Source organism: Bos indicus x Bos taurus, chromosome 15, assembly GCF_003369695.1.
Source record: "Bos indicus x Bos taurus breed Angus x Brahman F1 hybrid chromosome 15, Bos_hybrid_MaternalHap_v2.0, whole genome shotgun sequence".
Lineage (NCBI taxonomy): Eukaryota > Metazoa > Chordata > Mammalia > Artiodactyla > Bovidae > Bos > Bos indicus x Bos taurus.
This window is the reverse complement of record NC_040090.1, coordinates 74,293,435-74,317,540: the sequence shown is the minus strand read 5'-3', so window position 1 is coordinate 74,317,540 and position 24,106 is coordinate 74,293,435. Positions and strand designations below refer to the sequence as shown.

The following is a 24,106-nucleotide window of genomic DNA, read 5'->3' as shown; positions in this document are numbered from 1 at the left end:
CTGATTTTTTCCAGTCCTGTGGCCACTGCTGAGTTTTCCAAATTTGCTGGCATATTGAGTGCAGCACTTTCACAGCATCATCTCTCAGGATTTGAAATAGCTCAACTGGAATTCCATCACCTCCACTAGCTTTGTTCGTACTGATGCTTCCTAAGGCCCACTTGACTCAGCATTCCAGGATGTTTGGCCCGAGGTGAGTGATCACACCATCGTGGTTATCTGGTCATGAAGTTCTTTTTTGTATAGTTCTTCTATGTATTTTTGCCACCTCTTCTTAATATCTTCTGCTTATGTTATGTCCATTCCATTTCTGTACTCTGAGGAGGCCTTAAAAATAGCTGATCAAAGAAGAGAAGCTAAAGGCAAAGGAGAAAATGAAAGATATATCTATTTGAATGCAGAGTTCCAAAGAATAGCAAGGAGAGATAAGAAAGCCTTCCTGAGTGATCAGTGCAGAAAAAAAGGGGAAATTAATAGAATGGGGAAGACTAGAGATCTCTTCAAGAATATTAGAGATGCCAGGGGAACATTGCATATAAAGATGGGCACAGTAAAGGACAGGCAATTCAGGTATGATCTAAGTCAAGTCCCTTATCATTATACAGTGAAGGTGACAAATATATCCAAAGGTTTAGATCTGGTAGAGAGAGTGCCTGAAAAACTATGGACTAAGATTGGTAACACTGTACAGGAGAAGTTGACCAAACCATCCCCCACAAAAAGAAAGGGAAAGTAGTTGTCTGAGGAGGCCTTAGAAGTAGCTGAGAAAAAAAAAAAAAAAAGAGAGAGAGAGAAGTGAAAGGTAAAGGAGAAATGGAAAGATACAACCAAATGAATACAGAGTTCCAGATAAAAGCAAGGAGAGATAAGAAAGCCTTCTTAAGTGATCAATACTAAGAAATAGAGGAAAACAATAGAATGGGAAAGACTAGAGATCTTTTCAAGGAAATTGGAGATATCAAGGGAATATTTATGCAAAGATGGGCTCAATAAAGGACAGAAATGTCAAGGACATGGATAATCACGATGGTGTGGTCACTCACTTAGACATTCTGGAATGGGAAATCAAATGGGCCTTAGGAAGTGTTACTACGAACAATTTTAGTGGAGGTGATGGAATTCCAGTTCAACTATTTCAAAATCTAATAGATGATGCTGATAAAGTATTGCATTCAATATGTCAGCAAATATGAGAAAGTCAGCAGTGGACACAGGACTGGAAAAGGTCACTTTTCATTCCAATCACAAAGAAAGTCAATGCCAAAAAATGTTCAAACTACTAAATATGATCATTTCACATTCCAGCAAGATTATACTCAAAAGGCTTCATCATGATGTGAACCAAGAACTTACAGACATTCAACTAAATTTAAAAAGGCAGAGGAATCAGAGATCAAATTGCCAGCAACCCCTGGATCATAGAAAAAGCAAGGGAATATCAGAAAAAAAAATCTACTTTGATTCATTGACTCCACTAAAGGCTTTGACTGTGTGGATCACAAAAAAACTGTGGAAAATTATTAAAATGACAGGAATGCCAGTTCACCTTACCTATCTCCTGAGAAAGCTGTATGCAGGACAAGCAGCAACAGTTAGAACCACACACGGAACACTGGACTTTTTCAAAATTGGGAAAAGATTACAACAAGGTTGTATGTTGTCAGTCTGCTTATTTAACTTCTATGAAGTGTAAATGATGCAAAATGTAGGTCTGGATAAATCACATTCTGAAATCACAAGATTTCAGTGAAAAATATCAACAACCTCATTCATATATGCAGGTGTTACGACTCTAATGACAGAAAGTGAAGAGGAACTAAAGAGCCTCTTGATGAGGGTAAAAGAGGAGAGTAGAAAAGCTAGCCTAAAACTCAACATTCAACAAATGAAGATCATGGCATCCAGTCCCATTACTTTATGGCAAATAGATGGAGAAAAATTGGAACAATGACAGATTTTATATTCTTCGGCTCAAAAAATTACTGTGGATGGTGACTGCAGCCATGAAATTAAAAGACACTTGCTCCTTGGAAGAAAAGCTATGACAAATCTAGTCAGTATATTTAAAAGCATAGACGTCACTTTGTCAAAAAAGGTTCATATAGTCAAACCTATAGTTTTTCCAGTAGTCATGTACGAATGTGAGAGTTGGACCATAATGAAGGCTGAGCACTGAATAATGACTTCTATCAAGATGTGGTGCTTAGAGAAGACTCTGGAGACTCCTTTGGATAACAAGGAAAACAAACCAGTCAATACTAAAGGAAATCAGCACTGAATACTCATTGGTAGGGCTGATTCTTAAGCTGAAGCTCCAATAATTTGGCTACCTGATGCAAAGAGCCAACCCACTGGAAAAGACCCTGATGCTGGGAAAGATTGAAGGCAGGAGGAATAGGGGGTGACAGAGGACAAGATGGTTGGATGGCATCACTGACTCAATGGACATGAATTTGAGCAAACTCCGGTAGATAGTGAAGGACAAGGAAGTCTGGTATTCTGAAGTTCATGGGGTCACAAAGTCAGACATGACTTGGCGACTGAACAACAACAAAATAAACTGTTAAAAGGGCTGGACAAACGAATCTCAGAAAGATTGCTGCTAAACCTTCAATTAACCATTAGCTTTCAAAGATGATTTGCAAAAATTATATATAGCTGTCACTAATGATCATTGCTTCCAACACTAAGACATAAGATATTAAGGAAGGCATCAGGGGTGACTAGAACTGGAAAGATCATGTAAGATTTATACTTCTCTTACAACTTCCATATCTCATGTCTCCTGTTGAGTGGACTCTAACCTTGAATCTTGCTGGCAGGTCTTCTGAGAAGTGCAGTTATTACATCTCCAGGCTCTCTAATGTACTAGAGAGAATGAGGAAATATTGCTATGTGCTGGCAAAAATAAGTCAGAGTATTATTTAATCATTGTTTCTATTAAGATCAGGAGCATTTTTTGGTATTCCATCTTCTAAAAACTTATGACAAGTGAGTCACTTTTCTGTGTTTATTTCATATCCCACAACAGCGCCAGGATTTAAATATTATTAATGTTATGAAAGAGTCATATCTATTTTTCTTTATGCTCTTTGCCTTCTTACCTCCCTACATCTCTATTTCTTTCCTTGCATTACTTCATCCTTTCTTTCCTTACTCTTCCTTTTGTTTCTTCCTGCCTTCTTTTGCTTTTCTTCTTTCTTTCCTTCATTCCTCTCTACCCCTTTCCTACCTTCTCTACTTCTTATCCCTACTCCTCCCTTCTCTTCTTTCCTTTCTTTATTTCTATCAGGTAGTTAGAATGGAAAAAAGAGTCCACGATGGTGGAACTATGCAACAGGTAAAATTTTTAAAAATGCCTTTGGAAGAGGAGGTTGAAGACTGGAGTGGGGACACACCCCCTTCCCTGATTGGTCCTGGGCATAACCAATAAGGAGAACACTGATACCAAGCTCTATCTGCATTGGGCTTATCCAGTCAGACACCAGGGGGAGGATACAGAAGGTATAAAAAGGGAAGCCAAGAGCTATCAGTGTGCTTCTTCATGACTTGGCCTGCCATTGCATATCAGGAGTGTGCTGCCTGCTTCCCACTTGAGCTGAAACTGAGCTGTATCTGAGTTGTAACTAGTTTGTCATTACAAATACTGCCTGATGTCTTCTTCATAAAATGCTGTCTGATTGAGTTACAAGTGGTCCACTATTCTAAATCTTTGCTACAACAAGACAGGAACTAATGGAGAGGAGTAAAGCAAACTAAAACTTCCCTCCATCTTTACTTTTTAAAATCTCACCAGACTCTCAAGTGAAGTTTTATTCTACTTAGTGGTAAAATAATGTGCTACACATTCTATCACAATAGCAATAATAAAAAACACCTTCCAGATACCAAAGTCCAAATGTGTATATGGATAGATGATAGATGAATAGATAAGTAGGTAGACAGATAAACAGATTATGCTGCTGCTGCTAAGTCGCTTCAGTCATGTCTGACTCTGTGCGACCCCAGAGATGGCAGCCCACCAGGATCCCCCACCCCTGGGATTCTCCAGGCAAAAACACTGGAGTGGGTTGCCATTTCCTTCTCCAATGCATGAAAGTGAAAAGTGAAAGTGAAGTCTCTCAGTCATGTCTGACTCGTAGTGACCCCATGGACTGCACCCTACCAGGCTCCTCCGTCCATGGGATTTTCCAGGCAAGAGTACTGGAGTTGTAAAATGAGATGCCCACTCTTTAAAAGTGAAGGAAACAAAGTACATAACAATTAAGGCCAAGTTTCCACAGTTGGTAAATTTACAGCAGAAATTCAAGCCTTGCTTTTTATTATTCCAAAGCCTGTAGTCTTTCCATTTGTCAAAATCACATCAGTGCATTCAATACAATATTGTAAAGTAATTAGCCTCCAATTAAAATTAATAAATTTATATTAAAAATAAATACAAAGCTAGGATTAGAACGCTATCTCAGATTATGCTCAAACTTCAAAGTCTACAGAATATGTCAAAGAACCAAATAAATAAGGGTAAGATAAACTCAGTAGAACTCTCAAAAAAAAAAAAAAAAGATGACAGTTTTTAGGGAAAAGGATCTATATCTTACTAATAATTTTTCTGTCTGGGATTTTCTATGTAAACTAAGCTTAGTACAGAAAGAGCAACAATTTCATACATCTACTGGGAGAGATAGCAGCAAGCTGCTGCTGCTGCTAAGTCGCTTCAGTCGTGTTTGACTATGTGAGACCCCACAGATGGCAGCCCACCATGCTCCTCCATCCCCAGGATACTGCAGGCAAGAATACTGGAGTAGGTTGCCATTTCCTTCTCCGTGGCAGAGACAGAGCCCCTAATATATTTTGTAGGATAGAGTTGAGACATTCAATTAACTAAGCATTTGAGGGTCCCATTGCTTGTATATAAGCAAGATTAAACAGAAACTTTCTTGTATTTGAAAACTACTCCAGAAAAATCATTTTGGTTCTTATTTTCCACACTCAGTTTTCCCTGGCATCTATATAAAGATATAGAAGAACATGGCATAGCCAAAATGTCAACATTCCCTGTTGTTATGAATTCTTTCAACAATAGAAATATTCAGTAAACATTACTATTTGTCAAGTATCATGTATGACATTTTTGAATACATTCATATCACCGGAAGTGTTTGAATGTTTATAGTTTTTAAATGCCTTCTATCATGCTAGCAAAAGTATATGTAATATAAAACCTACGCACTCCTTTATATTACTACACAAACTGATTACTGTTATTTCCCCTCTTGCTTTAGGCTAATTTAGTTTTCTTTGTATCCGTAGGTACTCCAACTGGAAAAACATTAATTCACCAATATATCTTCTATGAAAAATCTCATATTGAAGATCACCCTTGGTAGTGAACTTAAACCACCCCCTCAACTCTACAACTGGCAGATAGATAAATGCTTAGATAAATGCCAAGAAATTCATACAACTTAAAATTATATAATATTTGATGCTTACTCCTTGGAAGGAAAGTTATGACCAACCTAGACAGCATATTCAAAAGCAGAGACATTACTTTGCCAACAAAGGTCTGTCTAAGTAAAGGCTATGGTTTTTCCAGTAGTCTTGTATGGATGTGAGAGTTGCAAAGAAAGCTGAGTGCTGAAGAATTGATGCTTTTGAACTGTGCTGTTGGAGAAGATTCTTGAGAGTCCCTTGTATTACAAGGAGATCCAACCAGTTCATCATAAAGGAGATCAGTCCTGAGTGTTCATTGGAAGGAATGATGCTGAAGCTAAAACTCCTATATTTTGGCCACGTGATGCGAAAAACTGACTCACTGGAAAAGACCCCGATGCTGGGAAAGACTGCAGGCAGGAGGAGAAGGGGATGACAGAGGATAAGATGGTTGGGTGGCATCACCAACTCAATGGACATGAGTTTGGGTAAACTCCGGGAGTTGGTGATGGACAGGGAGGCCTGGCATGCTGCAGTCTATGGTGTTGCAACAGTCAGACACGACCAAGTGACTGAACTGAAATGAACAAATTATTTAAGTCATTCTATTTTCATTCATGTATCTATGTATTTTTGTATACTTCATATAACAGATTTTCCAAGAAGTGTTTGAAAATAGTATCTTCCAAAAGAGAGAAATCTAAAATATAGTTAACATTAAATAGCTGATTTTTACAAGTGGCAAAATACTTATCTTTATAACAAACATTGAACTGAACTGATAACAAACATCTTAGGACAAATTAAGGTTATATTAGTGAATAACAATTTTGGAGAGAACTCTTCCATCTCCCATCGTGACCATTAGGAATCATACATTCCCATTGATTTGGACACACTACACTTGAAAGACTATTGTGGACATTGCAATTGTTAGAAAGTCCTAATATGCAGACAAAACTATTTTTATGTGATGTCCTCATTTTTTAAGCTGCCAACTCTGGATATCATAACAAGTAGCAAAGCTGTTAACATACACAATACATGTATGCAACTAAAGCATGTGAAAAGGACTTTTCTTTCAAATTTCTATGCAATTTTCAAGAATATTAAGGATGAAGAATTAAATTTCTCATTTCTTTAAAATAAGACACCCCACTCTATTTTTATTAGTTGTTGGACTCTTTTATTTACACACACCGATACCAAGAATTGGGAATTATTTTTTTTTTATTAGGTGATAATAATTCTGCCAATTCTGAAAATCTATAAACCTAGAGCCAAACTCGGGCTCTTCTCTAATGGAATGAAGCTCTTTCTCTTGGAACTGAGCCAATGTCTATTAAATAGCACTGTGTAAGCTATTCAGTGAAACATTTCATTGTCAGAGGCTGAACTCAAGACCCCTTTTAATATACACACACACACACATGTTAACTTTTAGTATGGGAGGAATTTAATTGATTGTGTCAAATGAAACTGTCAGTGCCTTCCCTGAATATTTTTAGTAGTTGTAGTGACAGACTAGGTACCTAAATGAAACAGGGCTTTATTTAAAGTGACACTGTGAATTCACTCTCATCAGATGCATCAATTCTAATTCACTTATGTCTTTTTGGAGCGTTCAGTTTGTCTCATTTGTTTCAACTGTTTCCTATTCTACCAATATTCTTTTCAATTATACAGACAGAATAATAACATGAGTGACACAACAAGAGTTAAGTATGCTCTGCTCAAACCTGTGTCCATAGGTTCCCTGTATAGTAAAATGTTTCCAACCTCAATGTGAAATCTAAATATATTAATAGGCTGACAAAAAGTCTCTTCTCAAGAATTAGAGTTCTGTTGAATGACTTGAATTTAACACAGTTCACCTGGTAATTGATAAAATGCACTTGCTCACAGGTGGCATAGGCATTTACTCTATTCTATTTCCATCTGCTAATATGTCTACCGTAAATTTAGAATTGAATATCCATCATCCAACTGGAAGTGAGCATTAGATCCCAAATCCTCTTACCTGCAGCTGCTATGCTGTGTTCAGTTGTCTTTCTCTAAAAATGTCACAAGCACCATAAATAAGGTTCCTAAAACTGCAAAATTCAATTAAGGTGTCTGCATATAATTTATCTCTGATATCACTGATATTAGATAAGTCACATGTTAATACAGAGTTTCATTTGCTAAGATCCTCCAATGATTAAGAGTTGAAGACAAAATGCTTGATGTACAGGAAATAACACTTTCCAAATGTGTATATATCTTTTATAGTTAGAACACAAATCATTAATTTCATTTTCTATATATGTAACATATTCTCCGGAGAAGGCAATGGCACCCCACTCCAGTATTCTTGCCTGGAAAATCCCATGGACGGAGGGGCCTGGTGGGCTGCAGTCCACGGGGTCGTTAGGAGTCGGACACAACTGAGCGACTTCACTTTCACTTTTCACTTTCATGCATGGGAGAAGGAAATGGCAACCCACTCCACTGTTCTTGCCTGGAGAATCCCAGGGACGGGGGAGCCTGGTGGGCTGCCATCTCTGGGGTTGCACAGAGTCGGACATGACTGAAGCGACTTAGCAGCAGCAGCAACAGTAGCAACATACTCTCAGATAATTCTTGTAGTAATAAAGAGAATTATGATGGCAAAATTTGGCTGAAAAGTCTGTCCAATATTAGAATATGCCAGTGGACTAATTCATGGGGAACTAACTCTTTTCTACAGTTTGGGGTTTCACTGTCAGAGAGTTTCAATCTACTTCCTTAAATTTTCTCTCCCCTTATTTTCTAGTGTTTGAAAAGATGAAAAATTAATGTTGTTTTTAATCCATAAAATTAATTTAAAGATACCTGGTGCAGTTAAGACCTTCAATAAAAATGAAAGACTGGTATCATTTCACGGAATGAATTAAAACACTTGAAATGTAAAGTTTTCTATAGTGATCTGCCAGAACATGACTGTGACTGGCAGAAAGTAAACTGCACGTTAGACTCTTGACTTCACACTCTTCTACAGAACTGTTCTCTAATTTAGATTTAGTCACTTTCCTCCTGTAATTTTCAAGCCTGAGGAAACTGAAAGCATAGAAAAGATATAGAGAATACTTTATGATTTTTCAAATCAATTAACTTCAATTAACCTGACAAATTAAAGGACAAATCCATAGTAGCCTTGAAATTAGGAATGATATTGTCAATATTTTATGAATAATTAGAAAACAAGAACAGACAATTCTATATCCAAAATGGATTGACCTCCTGAGTTGATTATCTCAAAATATATCATACATTTTATAGTTAAGTAGCACACAGTGGATTAAATTGAAATAATCTCTTCATGCACACTTGTGAATATTAAACATGTTTCTAATCATGTATTATAAAACAGTTTAAAGTATTCATTTTAAATGATTATTATTTAACTACACAATGCTTATATTTACTCAAAATAGATGTAACTGATATTTAATGATTTGGGATGTTGTTAGGTTGATGTTCTTTCTATCTATGACTTTCTGCTAATATAACCTAAGTACTTCCTTCAAACTCAAGCTGTCAATAAACATAAAATCCAACCAAAAGGATGTTGGTAGATAAAGATATCAAACAGGAGGCTATATGAGAGTACTGTTTCTCTTATACTTTTCAGCAATTTAACACAATATTTATGTACTTACCAAGCTCATATTAAACTAAAATTTTAATAAAAACAAAATATTTTACTATTTTCACTTCAATATTTTACTATAATATTTTGTAGAATGTGTTTACCAATACAACTAAGTTTTTTTTTTTTTTTTCATTTAAAATAAAAGTTATTTCAAGTAAAAAAAAAAATCCTTAAAATATTGAGTTGTTGTTAAGGAATTCCATAACTGGCAGACACAGGCTTTACATTACTTTTACATTATTTTATATTATTTTACATTATTTTATTATTATTTCCTTCAACATTCCTTTAAGTTTCAAAGGTATATTAATGAAAGATAAACTGTACCTTCTGTCTGAGAACAGGGCCCCAACTATAAACTTCAGAAAGGAACTGGTTTTGTACAGATATCCTTTTGCCACAGTCATCCAAAAAATGATGCTTAGTAGATCTTGAGTGACACTAAACAGCAATCCTTTAAGGTCACCTGTTAAGAAAATATATCTGCTATTACGGTTACAAATATTTTTTTAACTTTCCAGTATTTGAACAAAATCTACTTTTCTTACTAAATATTTTACGTAATTGTTCAGTTTAGCTATTCAGAAAATGACTATGCTATTTAACAGTATCAATAGATGTTTATAGTTTGTCTAAATACTGTATATTTACTGAGTTGTTACATCACCAGATTTAATTTTTCCTTTATAATTTGTATTTACTAAGAAACAGAAAAGGATATCAAAGGTAAATTTTCATGGATTTCAAAAGCTTCAAGAATACAGGAGTGGGTTGCCATTTCCTACTCCAGGGGATCTTCCTGACTCAAGGACTGAACCCTGGTCTCCTGAATCCTCTGCACTGGCAGGCCGATTATTAACTGCTAGTGCCACTTGGGAATTCCTTCACAATGTATACAGATATCAAATCATCACGAAGTGCACTATAAATATCTTACAACTTTATATGTCAAGTATACCTCAATAAAACTGAAATAAAAATAGCACATTTATTAATTCTTGTATTTCAGCTTTTGGAAAGCTTTTATAGTAATCCTGTACCGTTGTTAGCATTCACATAATTAAGTTGTTTTTATTTTCCATTTATTTAGAGGATTTACAATATTTATTAATCTTAAAAGCTTGTGACCTTCATTTTTAAATATGTTTGAAAATTATGTAAGTGTATGTAATTATTGGTATTCCCATCTCTTGAAGAATTTTCCAGTTTCTTCTGATCCACACAGTCAAAGGCTTTGATGTAACCAATAAAGCAAAAGTAGATGTTCTCCTGGAACTCTCTTGCTTTTTCAATGATTCAAAGGATGTTGGCAATTTGATCTCTAGGTCCTCTGCCTTTTCTAAATCCAGCTTGGACATCTGGAAGTTCAATGTTCATGCACTGTTGAAGCATGGCTTGGAGAATTTTGAGCATTACTTTACTAGCATGTGAGATAAGTGCAATTATGCAGTAGTGTGAGCATTTTTTGGCATTGCCTTTCTTTGGGAATGGAATGAAAAGTGACATTTTCCAGTCCTGTGGCCACTGTGAGTTTTCCAAATTTACTGGCATAAGGAGTGCAGAACATTCACAGCATCATCCATTAGGATTTGAAATAGCTCAGCTGGAATTCCATCACCTCCACCAGCTTTGTTCATAGTGATGCTTCCCTAAGCCAACTTGATTTCACATTCCAGGATGTCTGGCTCTGGGTGAGTGATCACACCATCATGATTATCTGGGTTGTGAAGATACTTTTGTATAGTTATTCTGTGTAATCTTGCCACCTGTTCTTAATATCTTCTGCTTCTCTTAGGTCCATACCATTTCTGTTCTTTATTGTGCCCATGTTTGCATGAAACGTTCCCTTCAGTTCAGTTCAGTCACTCACTCTTGTCTTACTCTTTGCAACCCCATGGACTGCAGCATGGGAGGCCTCCCTGTCCATCTCCACCTCCCAGAGTTTACTCAAACTCATGCCCATTCAGTTCATGATGCCATCCAACCATCTCATCCTCTGTCATCCCCTTTTCCCACATTCAGTCTTTCCCAGCATCAAGGTCTCTTCAAATGAGTAAGTTCTTCACATCATGTAGCCAAAGTATTGGAGTTTCAGATTCAACATCAGTCCTTCCAATTAACACTCATGACTGATCTCCTTTAAGATGGACTGGTTGGATCTTTTGCAGTCCAAGGGACTCTCCAGAGTTCTACCACCACAGTTTAAAAGCATCAGTTTTTTGACACTCAGCTTTCTTTCTAGTCCAGCTCTCACATCAATATATGACTACCGGAAGAACCATAGCTTTGACTAGATGGACCTTTGTTGGCAAAGTAATGTCTCCGCTTTTTAATATGCTGTCTAAGTTGGTCATAACTTTCCTGCCAAGTAGCAAGCATCTTTTAATTTCATGGCTGCAGTCACCATCTGCAGTGATTTTGGAGCCCAAGAAAATAAAGTCTGTCACTATTTCCATTGTCTTCTCATATAACTGCCATGAAGTGATGGGACTGGATGCCATGATCTTAGTTTTCTGCATGTTGAGCTTTAAGTAAACTCTTTCACACTCCACTTTCACTTTCATTAAGAGGCTCTTTAGTTCTTCACTTTCTGCCATAAGGGTAGCGTCATCTGCATATCTGAGGTTATTGATATTTCTCCTGGCAATCTTGATTCCAGGTTGTGCTTCATCCAGCCCAGCATTTCTCATGATGTACTCTGTATATAAGTTAAATAAGCAAGTTGACAATACACAGTCTTGACGTACTCCTTTTCCTATTTGGAATCAGGCTGTTGTTCCATGTCCAGTTCTAACTGTTGCTTCCTGACCAGCATAAAACTTTCTCAGGTCAGGTTGTTTGGTATTCCAGTCTCTTTCAGATTTTCCACAGTTTATTGTGATCCATATAGTCAAAGGCTTTGGCATAGTCAATAAAGCAGAAATAGATATTTTTTCTGGAACTCACTTGCTTTCTTGATCCAGTGGATGTTTGCAATAATTAACACTGCTGTATGCTATATAAGAAAGTTGTTATGAGAATAAGTCACAAGCTTCCTTATTACAAAGAAATATTTTCTATTATTTCTTTTCTGTCTATAGGTGATAAATATACATTAAGCTCAAGGTGATAACCATTGATAATCATGTATGTAACCTAGATAGCATACTGAAAAGCAGAGACGTTACTTTGCCAACAAAGGTCAGTCTAGTCAAGGCTATGGTTTTCCCAGTGGTCATGTGTGGATGTGAGAGTTAGACTGTGAATTAAGCTGAGCACCGAAGAATTGATACTTTTGAACTGTGGTGTTGGAGAAGACTCCTGAGAGTCCCTTGGGCTGCAAGGAGATGCAATCAGTTCATTCTAAAGGAGATCAGCCCTGGGATTTCTTCGGAAGGAATGATGCTAAAGCTGAAACTCCAGTACTTTGGCCACCTCATGCGAAGAGTTGACTCATTGGAAAAGACTCTAATGCTGGGAGGGATTGGGGGCAGGAGGAGAAGGGGACAACAGAGGATGAGATGGCTGGATGGCATCACTGCCTCAATGGACGTGAGTCTGAGTGAACTCCGGTAGTTGGTGATGGACAGGGAGGCCTGGTGTGCTGAGATTCATAGGGTCGCAAAGAGCTGGACATGACTGAGCGACTGAACTGAACTGAACTGAAGCCAAATCATTATGCTGAACACCTTAAACTTATACAAACATCTAAATAATATCTCTATAAAACTGGGTGAAAAAATATAATAGCATTCATTAATGATTTATTTCATATTTAAAAGAGAAGTAATTACATTTAACATATGTTTCCTCTCATTGGATAAATATCATTTACTTTTTCTAATTGTTAATTTGTAAATTAATCCATTGATTTTTCTTTCTTCAAATATTATTGCCACTGAAAGCAAGGAATAACAATATTGAATCTTTCCAGAATGAATTAGGTTCTATTACTTCATTTGTGAAAAACAAAGAGAGACCTGGAGTGATTCCAGCAGTATACTGAGACAACTCACTTACAATAGCCAACTGATAAATATTAAGAAAGTTTTTAAGGTACATTAATATTCAATTCAGCCTATATGGGAATATTTAAACCCAGAATCAGTAAACACTATAAATTAGGATTTTTAAAACTTACTCATTTGGTTGTTTTACCAGCACATCACTGCTAATCACCACCTCAAAGTGTGAAACCACAGCACATCTTAATTAGCATGTAAAGACTATCATCTCTTAGAGGCAGAGGGCAAAAAATTGAGGCTCAGGTCCATGAGTTAATTATAAAAGTAGCTAAGCTCCAGAAATATGAATTTGCATACCTAACAAGTCTGTTACCCCAGGGTCAGAGTTTTGATTGGGAAGGAGTTAGATGCTGAGATTCATAATAGGGACATCTGGCTAAACCACTCAGAAATACTGAATCCCATATACCCTTTGAGCCTCCTGATGTGGTTTACCCATTTTAGGTAAAGATGTAGATGTGTGTGTGCTCAGTCACTCAGTCATGTCTGAGTCTTTGTAACCACAAGGAATGTAGCCTGCTAGGCTCCTCTGTCCTGGAATTTCCAGGCAAGAATAATGGAGTGGCTTTCCATTGCATTCTTCATTGGATCTTCCCAACCCAAGGATCAAACCAGCATTTCTTGCATGTCCTGTACTGGCAGGCAGATTCTGTACACTGTGCCACCTGGAAAGCCCTGAAAGATGTAGACACCACATCCCAAATTAGACATGATCAGAACCAGAGTGATAAAGTGAATTGAATCAATGGTTCCCATTGCCATGTGTCTACCTGCATTCCACTTTTCTTGTAGTCTGTTTTTTCCATTAAATGTTATTCAAGATCTGTGTCAGAGGAGGTAGCCCTGACTTTCATTACTGGATCAATAGTGCTTTCACTTAGTTTTGTATCTTCAGAGGCTCCTGTGACCAGCTGACCAAGACAGAGAAAGGCCAAGAGTGAGTCAGGGACAGATCTGATTTGTGTGAATGTCATGAAAATGAGCTATATTACGGCAGGCTGATTCTTGAAGACATTCATGGTAGAAATTCTTTTAAAGAACAGTAGACCTGATCATTACATTTGTGTTTAAAGAGAAGAAGGTTAAAGTAAGAATATATAAATGGGCCATGGATAGGAATTGGGCTAACATAAAAGTGACTATCAGATCAGATAAGATCAGTTGCTCAGTCGTATCCGACTCTTTGAGACTCCATGAATCGCAGGACGCCAGGCCTCCCTGTCCATCACCAACTCCCAGAGTGCACAGAGACTCACGTCCATCGAGTCAGCAATGCCATCCAGCCATCTCATCCTCTGTTGTCCCCTTCTCCTCCTGCCCCCAATCCCTCCCAGCATCAGAGTCTTTTCCAATGAGTCAACACTTCGCATGAGGTGGGCAAAGTACTGGAGTTTCAGCTTCATTCCTTCCAAAGAAATCCCAGGGCTGATCTCCTTCAGAATGGACTGCTTGGATCTCCTTGCAGTCCAAGGGACTCTCAAGAGTCTTCCCCAACACCACAGTTCAAAAGCATCAATTCTTTGGCGCTCAGCCTTCTTCACAGTCCAACTCTCACATCCATACATGACCACAGGAAAAACCATAGCCTTGACTAGACGAACCTTTGTTGGCAAAGTACTGTCTCTGCTTTTGAATATGCTATCTAGGTTGGTCATAACTTTCCTTCCAAGGAGTAAGCGTCTTTTAATTTCATGGCTGCAGTCACCATCTCTAGTGATTTTGGAGCCCCCAAAAATAAAGTCTGACACTGTTTCCACTGTTTCCCCATCTATTTCCCATGAAGTGATGGGACCAGGTGCCATGATCTTCGTTTTCTGAATGTTGAGCTTTAAGGCAACTTTTTCACTCTCCACTTTCACTTTCATCAAGAGGCTTTTGAATTCCTCTTCACTTTCTGCCATAAGGGTGGTGTCATCTGCATATCTGAGGTTATTGATATTTCTCCCGGCAATCTTGATTCCAGTTTGTGTTTCTTCCAGTCCAGCATTTCTCATAATGTACTCTGCATATAAGTTAAATGAACAGGGTGACAATATACAGCCTTGACGTACTCCTTTTCCTATTTGGAACCAGTCTGTTGTTCCATGTCCAGTTCTAACTTGCTTCCTGACCTGCATACAGATTTCTTAAGAGGCAGATCAGGTGGTCTGGTATTCCCATCTTTTTCAGAATTTTCCACAGTTTCTTGTGATCCACATAGTCAAAGTCTTTGGCATAGTCAATAAAGCAGAAAGAGATGTTTTTTCTGGAAGTCTCTTGCTTTTTCCATGATCCAGCAGATGTTGGCAATTTGATCTCTGGTTCCTCTGCCTTTTCTAAAACCAGCTTGAACATCAGGGAATTCATGGTTCACATATTGCTGAAGCCTGGCTTGGAGAATTTTGAGCATCACTTTACTAGCGTGTGAGATGAGTGCAACTGTGTGGTAGTTTGAGCATTCTTTGGCATTGCCTTTCTTTGGGATTGGAATGAAAACTAACCTTTGGAGTTAGCAACCTGGAGATCCAGAAGAACCAAGGGCATAGTCCCTGCTGAAGGCTAGCAGGCTCCAGACCCAAGAAGAACCAATGTTTCAGTTCAAGTCTGTGGGCAGGAGAAAACTGATGTTCCAACTGATAGCAGGTGGGCAGAGGAATTCCCTCTTACATGAAAATTAGACTGTTTGCTTTATTCAGGCCTTCAATTCCCTGGATGTGACTCACCCACATTAGGGAGTACAATCTGCTATACTTAGCCAAAGGATTCAAGTATCAATCTCCTTCAGAAACACACTCACAGAAACACCTAGAAAAATGTTTGACCAAATATCTCTGCAAACACTGTCCCAGTAAAGTACACAACAAAACACTAAGTATCACATTTTCTTAACCCCACATCCTCCTTTCACTTTTCCCTATTTCATTTTACCCAATACAACCACATTCCTCAAAAGAGGTATCTATGACTGTTTTCATTTTCACACCTCACATTCATTCCTTTTTCCATTAATATCTCCCTTCATTCCCAATATTCTATTTTGCTTTTTGGAACTTTATCTTATTCTCTATCAGACTCTTAAGTGTGTGTTTCATCAAAATTCATTCTTGGCCTTTAATCTTTACATTATAATCTCTTCTGAGGTAATCCTTGATTTCATTACATTACCTAAAGAAAAACAAGTGCCAACTTTATAACCATTTTTTTCTCTTGGATTTTTCAAACTCATGATAAAATTAACATATCTAAAATTGAAACCAGGAACAATGTTTGCTTCCCTTCACCTGTTTGTTCAATGTTTGCTTCCCTCTCAAACCTTAACAACCATATCACCTTCCAGCATTCTCTATCTCAGTGAATGATTCCATCATCTTTCCATCTTGCGAAAGCCACAAACCTTAAGGCTTTCTCAGATATCTCATTCTTCCTCAACCATGAATTCAGTAGTTTATCAAATCATGTTTACTTGATCCCTATACATTTCAGAACTTTGTCTTCTCTATCCCATTACCGTTCATTTAAATGAACATATTTTCTGCATTGCTATTGAATCAGCCTCTTTGCATTTCACTCTGTATCCACTTTAAAATATTGTTCATGAGGCATACAAATGCCCAGAAAGCATATGAAAAAGTGATCAACATAACTAATTATCAGAGAAGTACAGTCAAAACTACAATGGATACGAGAGACGATAAAGAAAGCTGAGCACCAAAGAATTGATGCTTTTGAATTCTCCTGCTGGAGAAGACTCTTGAGAGCCCCTTGGACTGCAAGGAGATCAAGTCAGTCAATCCTAAAGGAAACGAGTCCCAAATATTCTTTGGAAGGACTGATCGTGAAGCTGAAGCTCCAATACTTTGGCTACCTGATGCGAATAACTGATTCATTGGAAAAGACCCTGATGCTGGGAAAGATTGAAGGCAGGAGAGGTAGAGGACAACAGAGGATAAGATGGTTGGTTGGCTTCACTAACTTGATGGACATGAGTTTGGGGAAGACTGGTGTGCTGCAGTCCATGGGGTCATAAAGAGTTGGACATGACTGAGTGACTGAACTGAACTGAACCACCTCACACCAGTCAGAATGGCCATCATCAAAATGTCCACAAGCAGTAAACCCTCCTGCAACATTGGTAGGTATGTAAATTGGTATAACCACTATGGAGAACAGTATGGGGCTCTGTATAAAACTAAAATAGACTTACTTTATGATACAGCAATCCAAGTTCTGGGCATATATCTAGAGAAAACCATAATCCTAAGAGATACATACACCTTAATATTCACTATAGCACTATTTACAATAGCCAAGACACAGAAGCAACCCAAATGTCCATCTACAGAGGAATGGATAAAGAAGTGTGGTGAACATATATAGTGCAATATTGTATATTCAGCCATAAAAGAATGAAATAATGCCATCGGGGGCTTCCCTAGTGGCTCAGTGATAAAGAATCCACCTGCAATGCAAGCGACACAGAAGACATAAGTTTGATCCCTGGGTCAAGATGATCCCTTGGAGAGGGGCGTGGCAACCCACTCCAGTATTCTTTCCTGGAGAACCGCATGGAGAGAGGATCCTGGTGGGCTACAGTTCATAGGGTCGCAGAGAGTCAGACAAGACTGAAGTGAGTGAGTATACATAAGCACAAATGGAACTAGAAATTATCGTACTAAGGTAAGTCAGAGAGAGAACGACAAATATCATATATCACTCATATGTGGAATCTAATTTAAATGATACAAATTAATTTTTTAAAACAGAAACAGACATACAGTTATCAAAAACAAACTTATGGTTACCAAAGGGGAAACGTGGGAGGAGGGATAAATCAGGAGCTTAGAATGAGTATACACACACTACTATATACATATTAATAACCAACATGGGCACACTGTATATCACAGAGAACTCTACTCAACATTCTGTGATATCCTATATAAGAAAATAATCACAAAAAGAATGAATATACGTGTATATTCTACTGATTCACTTTGTTGTACACCTGAAAGTAACAAAACACTGTAAAGCAACTATACTCCAACAAAATTAAAAAAAAAAAAAAAAAAAAAACAATGAAATATTATTCATTCTGTAGCTGGAATGATAGTTAAACTGAAAATCAGATAAGAGGCTGGAGTTCTTTTTTTTTTTTTCTTATTTATATGTTTTTGTAATTTATATGCATAACATTTATTTCCTCTGTGTGTATATAATTTTCTTATTATGTTCTATTCATTGTGCTAGTTACTGGAATTTCAAATGTGAACAAAATAAAGACCTGTAGTTAAGTGGATCCAGTGAGACAGCAAGATTGGTGAACAGCCAGTTTCAGTCAGTGCTGTTTGATAAGTTCTGTAAAAGAGGTCAGCCTGGCACTTAAGAATCACAGGAAGGTATCCAGTCCATTGTTGAGCATTCAGGGAAGGCTTTCAGGAGGAGGAGACTTTCATGCTGAAGATGACAGTTGAACATGAATGGGTATATTTGTGGCTAGGGATATGAGTTGCATTATGTGGTTAGGGATCTTGTTTGCTGCATTAAGTAACTTAGAATTGTTTCCCAGGTGGTTATGAGAATTAAAAAATAGTTTACTGAAAAACTACCGATGGCAATGCAATTTTGAATACCTACACACATTAAGTATCACAAACACTTCCAATAACATGGGTCATTTAAGCCTCAACATGGTTTTACTAATGTCAAATCTTTTTTTTTTTTTTTTATTTTTCCAGAGGCCCATAGCACACAGAAGTTTACAGAGTGAGTAAATGCCAGAATCCAGAAAATCACAAATCAATCCATTTTTTTTTCCCTGTAAACAGGTTATAAAATTCTGGCATTATTAAACAGACTTCATTGATCTAACACTGTAAAAACTACCCAAATATTTAATTAAAGACAAATACTCTTATTTATCTCTTCAAGGATATTTAAAACCTTAACTTTTAAGTATTGCTTATATTGTAGTGAACCATTTAGGAAATATAGTCAATTTTTAATGATACCAGGTGCATCATCCTAATTTCAGATTAACTACATCCCACTGACATGATTTCTTCCCCACCCTGCTGCCACCTGTCTGATACCAAACTCACTCAGCTGTGGACACTGACAGCTGGTTCTTCAGAGGGGAGTGGGGCAAGCAGGCATCAGGTGAAAATGACTCATTAGCAATGAAATGGAAAAAATGTGCAGACTACCCCACAGACATTTTGGATGAAGCATAGGTTTTTTCCCAAGGCTTCTCTCTCTGTGTTCTGTTTGAAAGCTAATTGCAAAATGATGATAATAATGTACTTAATTTTATAAAGGTTTTGAAGTTACTATGATGTGATGCCTTCAGATTTAATTTATTTATATTTCCTCAAAACCAGTTAAGGTTTCCATTTGGACATGAATCCTAAAGGCTGAAAGATAAATACCCTGATGTTTTGGCTTTCTGTGCATGTCCAAGGTTACTGCATTAGAAAGAACCCTGAGACAGGGAGTTATCACACTGAATTCTAGTCATTCATTAACTACACAAAACCACACAGTTCTCTTAACTCCCCTGGACATCAGATAGTATGTGAAGAAAAGAGAACTAAATGAGCACAGTGATTAAATTGTGCTTAATTATAGATATTTATCTCTTCTGTTTCCTAGGAATTTTCTGGTGGCTCTGATCGTAAAGAGTCTGCCTGTAATGCAGGAGACCCAGGTTCAGTCCCCTGGAGAAGGGAATGGCAACCCACTCGAGTATTCTGGCCTGGAGAATTCCATGGACAGAGGAGCCTGGTGGGCCACAGTCCATGGGGTCGCAAACAGCCGGTCACAACTGAGTGACTAACATTTCACTTCCCTTTCCTGTTATTTACTTGAAGTTATTAATAGATTACTTATTCCTCTCAAATATCTATTATTGTCGGGGGCCAGCATGAGGCGCTCTGCCCATGGCAAAGGTCATGAGGAAGGAGGCTCGACATACACAAAAGCGGGATCGAGCCTCAGGAGTCCCCCTGGAAATTCTTGAGCATCTACCCCCATAATCAGAGCCTGCCTATTTTACTACTTTGTGCTCTCACCTACACCTCTGACTTTACAGGGGGCTGTCCCCCACCACCTCTTTTGGAGAAGGAGTTAACTTAGAGCAGCAGTTAACATTAATTCCTGGGCATGACAGGAGTGTTCCAAACTTACAAACTCCTCTTAAGGTTCTCTAGCCTGACTGACAGGCTTGTCCGGCCACATGTGATTGCTCACAGCCTCCCAACCGTGAGAGGCATGGGATGCTTTAAACCTTCTACAAACATGTTCCTTAGAGAAGTTAGAAAACTGTTAGTATAAGTATAGTGGGCTGATTAGAAATTGTATTGGTGAAGCGTTTTCTATTTGTTGAGCTAATGTTTACTGCTAAGTCTCCACATTCCCTGCCCTTATACACATTAATGAATATATAGAAGAAATAAGTATTAACCTTTGATATTAATCACGTTAGACCTTAGGCTAAGCAAATTCTTTCCTTAATTAAAACCCACTACACCCTCACCCTATAGGAATGTAACTTTATCCGGTACCTTCGGAAAGTGGTGTCTGTTTCAAAAATAGTCACCCCTGGAGAAATGTGTTCTGGTTGACTGACTGCTGTCACAAGGAGAGGGTCATAAATAGTCAGCAGGCCCCCCTGGCCAGAAGATGATGTAACACCCCTAAGACCTCTGTATACATTTGTATGAAGCACCTGACTTTGATAAAAATCAGGACTGCTGACCCCGCATGACTTTTGTATAACATCTCAGTGTATAAAAACAGACCCTGGAAAATAAAGAAGGGGATCAGTTCCTCAAAATACTGGTCTCCTCATGTCATTCTTTATCTCAGACTCTGGCTGAGTTTCCATCTGGAGAGCGGAGCCCGCCAAGCTTACTAATTTTGCCTGGGCTTCTAAGATCCGACCGGGGAGGCCTCAGTGTCTCCTCTCCTTCGGGAGAATGGAAGGACGCCTGTGGCCTACGTAAGTGGTGCAAACTTCTTGTCTTGAAGTTTTATTGGTTTCCCGCGTAAACCAAGCTACTCAGCCTTTCTCCACTGAATTTTCCTGCTGAGCTATCCTCATTCTATTACTCTTTATATCTCTAATTAATATCTAATTAAAGCCAGTGTATTCGCCAATGCCATCTCCCTTTCGAACTCCCTGGATCAACTGGGGCTGGACCTCAGCATATTATATTTGTAGATTTTATACTATTTAAAGATCTTTTCATTGGGTATATGAAATAGTAATAAAGACAAAGTTTTATGCCTGAATCTTCAAAATGGAGTTTTCAGAAAAGTGCAAAGACAAGCTCAGTTTTCATGAAATTAAAAATACAGACTTATTATAAAAATGTCTCATATGCTACAAAGCATTAATGATTGAAACATTTATAGAAAAATTTTAGTGTGAGTTAATAGTTGTGCAATGTCTCCTAAAAGCACTTCAAACTGTGGAAATTTAATAATCTTTAGCTAAAAAAATTTTCCCATTTCTAAGACCAAAATGGTTGCAACACTAAAATGATAAGAAATAACATTAACATACAAAAAAGAGTTCTCAGTGCAGTGACTTCATAATAGTAAATTGTAATATGTGCCTTTTAGGACCTTGGTTCTGAAAAATGTGTCCAAATGTTATTGGCACACTGATGTGCCAAAAAAAAAAAAAAATATATATATATATATATATATATATATATATATATATATATGAAAACAATAAGAGAGATTGGTAGAGCTGCAAAAATAAAACTTTTCTAAACCCATGTTCACCTTTCATCATCTGAATTCCTTTCTCACACATGTTCACACGTCTTCAGACCTTCCTCATTTCCCAACAGCGTGAAGCTCGGGCATTAGCAGCAACCACTAGAAGCCATACTCTTACATCTGTCACTATTAGTTAAGAATACCATCCAATGTCAAGAAAACTAGAATATTTCTCCTTTAGTCGTTTTTGCTTCCTCAGTGAGGGGGTCAAAAGGGTTGCCTACAGCAAGTAACTAAGTGCAGAATTCGTTGCTGAAATATTCTATTTCACAAAACCATGAACTCCCAGACTAGCCTTGTTACTGCTTTTTGTCATACACTTACCACTGCTTTTTGTCATACACTTACCACATACATCTTCTACCTTGAAAAACTTGTATCTCCCCTAAGTCCAATGTCATGGAACAAAACTGTTTTTCAGACTCTGCAGCAAATATCTTCACAAAGGAGACAGCAGGCTGAAGTCAGTTTTTATAGACTTTATTCTCCTAGGGCGCTGAGAATCTGTGAGAGCAAGTAACGCTGAAAAAGGTCTTTCGTGCCTTTCTAACACTGCCGCTGCAGCTGTTAGCACTTCTGGTGTCAAGGTACAAATGTCATGGAGGTACTGTCAGTAAAGTAACACCCGTGAAAAACAGCCTGGCAGTCTGGCTGGCCGCCAGCGCCCGTAATCATCTTGTTATATGCTGCTCGGAGCCGGACTTCTGTTATCACCATTCCCTCCGATAGCTCTTAATTGAAGCAAAGGGATTTGCCTCACATCAATAGACTGAAAGGGTATTTCTGAACTCTTTAAAAGTGTAATTTCAAAGCTGAAAACTAACTGAGGTGCTTAAAATATTATGGTTCAGCTTTCTGTAATTCATAAACTGTGTGTCATGGGAGGAAATAGCTTGAATCAAACCGTGTTCCCCAATTCCCCAACTAGAGTCTTCTGTGAAGAGAGTACAATTGAAAACTTTTTCAAACGGATGAAAGATATACAACACATGGTGCATATTTTGAAACTCTGTGAGTTCTAACTAGAGGAAAAAAAAATCAATGAAGAGATTTCTCAGACTTTGAGAGATTCTAGAGTTTATTACAAAAATGTATAAAGAATCTTACCATATTGTGTCTTTCCTAAGACTTTTCTCACCTGATCTGGTACAAAGCCACAGTGGGAAGAGGGACAGTGGATGAGGCCTCTCCCCAGGGATAGGACCCCAGGGACTGGAATATCGACAAATTGCTCGACATCACAGGTCACTTGATGATTTGCAGTTATCATCAACTTTACTCTTGGATATGGTAATTTACTAAACTATTTGTCAGCAATTACAGAGGATGTCCTTGGCCTTGGAGCTAAGCTGTGGACACTTTTTCTGGAGACATCTGGCACCACAGCACATAATCAGAAAATAATAACCTCTCAAGAAGGAAATAACTATATTGCCTTTATCTTCCAATTAACAGGGCAAGTGTCACAGGCATTACTTTCCCAAGACTGTATCGCATATGTATAAACACACATATGCCCATTCCCATGAGGTGCAAATCTCTATCTTTTGTATCATTCTATCAAAACTGCTTGGCTGACATTACAATATTCATTCAATTAAAAAAATAATTATGGAAAAATTCACTGGCTTGTGGTATATTTTCAATTAATGCAGTCCTCTTCACTCTAATTATCAACATAAGTGTCCTATTTTTGTGATTTATCTTCCAAACGTCTAAGTATTTAATTGATATACCCATATGGGCATCTTACAGATCCCTTTCAGGTGGTGCTAGTGATAAATAACCTGCCTGCCAATGCAGGAGACTTAAGATACTCGGGTTCAAACCCTGGGTTGGGTAGATCCCCTGAAAGAGGGCATGGCAACCCACTCCTGTATTCTAGCCTGGAGAATCCCATGGACAGAGGAGCCTGGCAGGCTATGGTCCACAGGGTCGCAAAGAGTCAAACACAACTGAAGCAACGTAGCACACAACATGCAAACTTATTATTTTCTTATCACCCCATAACTTTTACTTTTCATGTTGCCCACTTTCCTATGACTTTTCATGAATGCAATTCCTTGGCAAAAATAAAATAAAATAAAATATAAAGCATCTTTTTTCCTTGACAGATTTTTTTAACCCAACTAATAATTGACTATACTCCCCAATTATAATAGGTGCCAAATCCGGACCCTTTTTTTATCCTCAATACTAAAATTCAGCCTGGAGGTTTTCTATCCTGGAC

The 24,106-nt window shown here is 37.8% G+C and overlaps 1 protein-coding gene across 4 annotated transcripts in view; it reads right to left on the bottom strand.

Annotated features, from left to right (window-relative positions):
- The window catches only part of CNTN5 (contactin 5), a 1,679,852-nt gene that overhangs the window by 1,241,226 nt on the left and 414,520 nt on the right, over window positions 1-24,106 (bottom strand). For 2 of the 4 annotated variants that reach the window (XM_027563907.1, XM_027563903.1), the window contains exon 2: window positions 9,434-9,572. The exons of 1 other annotated variant lie outside the window; for it this stretch is intronic. The gene's annotated coding sequence lies outside the window, so the exon portion shown is untranslated. Of the gene's footprint in view, window positions 1-9,433; window positions 9,573-22,224; window positions 22,433-24,106 lie in introns of those variants that run through there. One more of the 4 variants, XM_027563905.1, reaches the window with a different exon arrangement.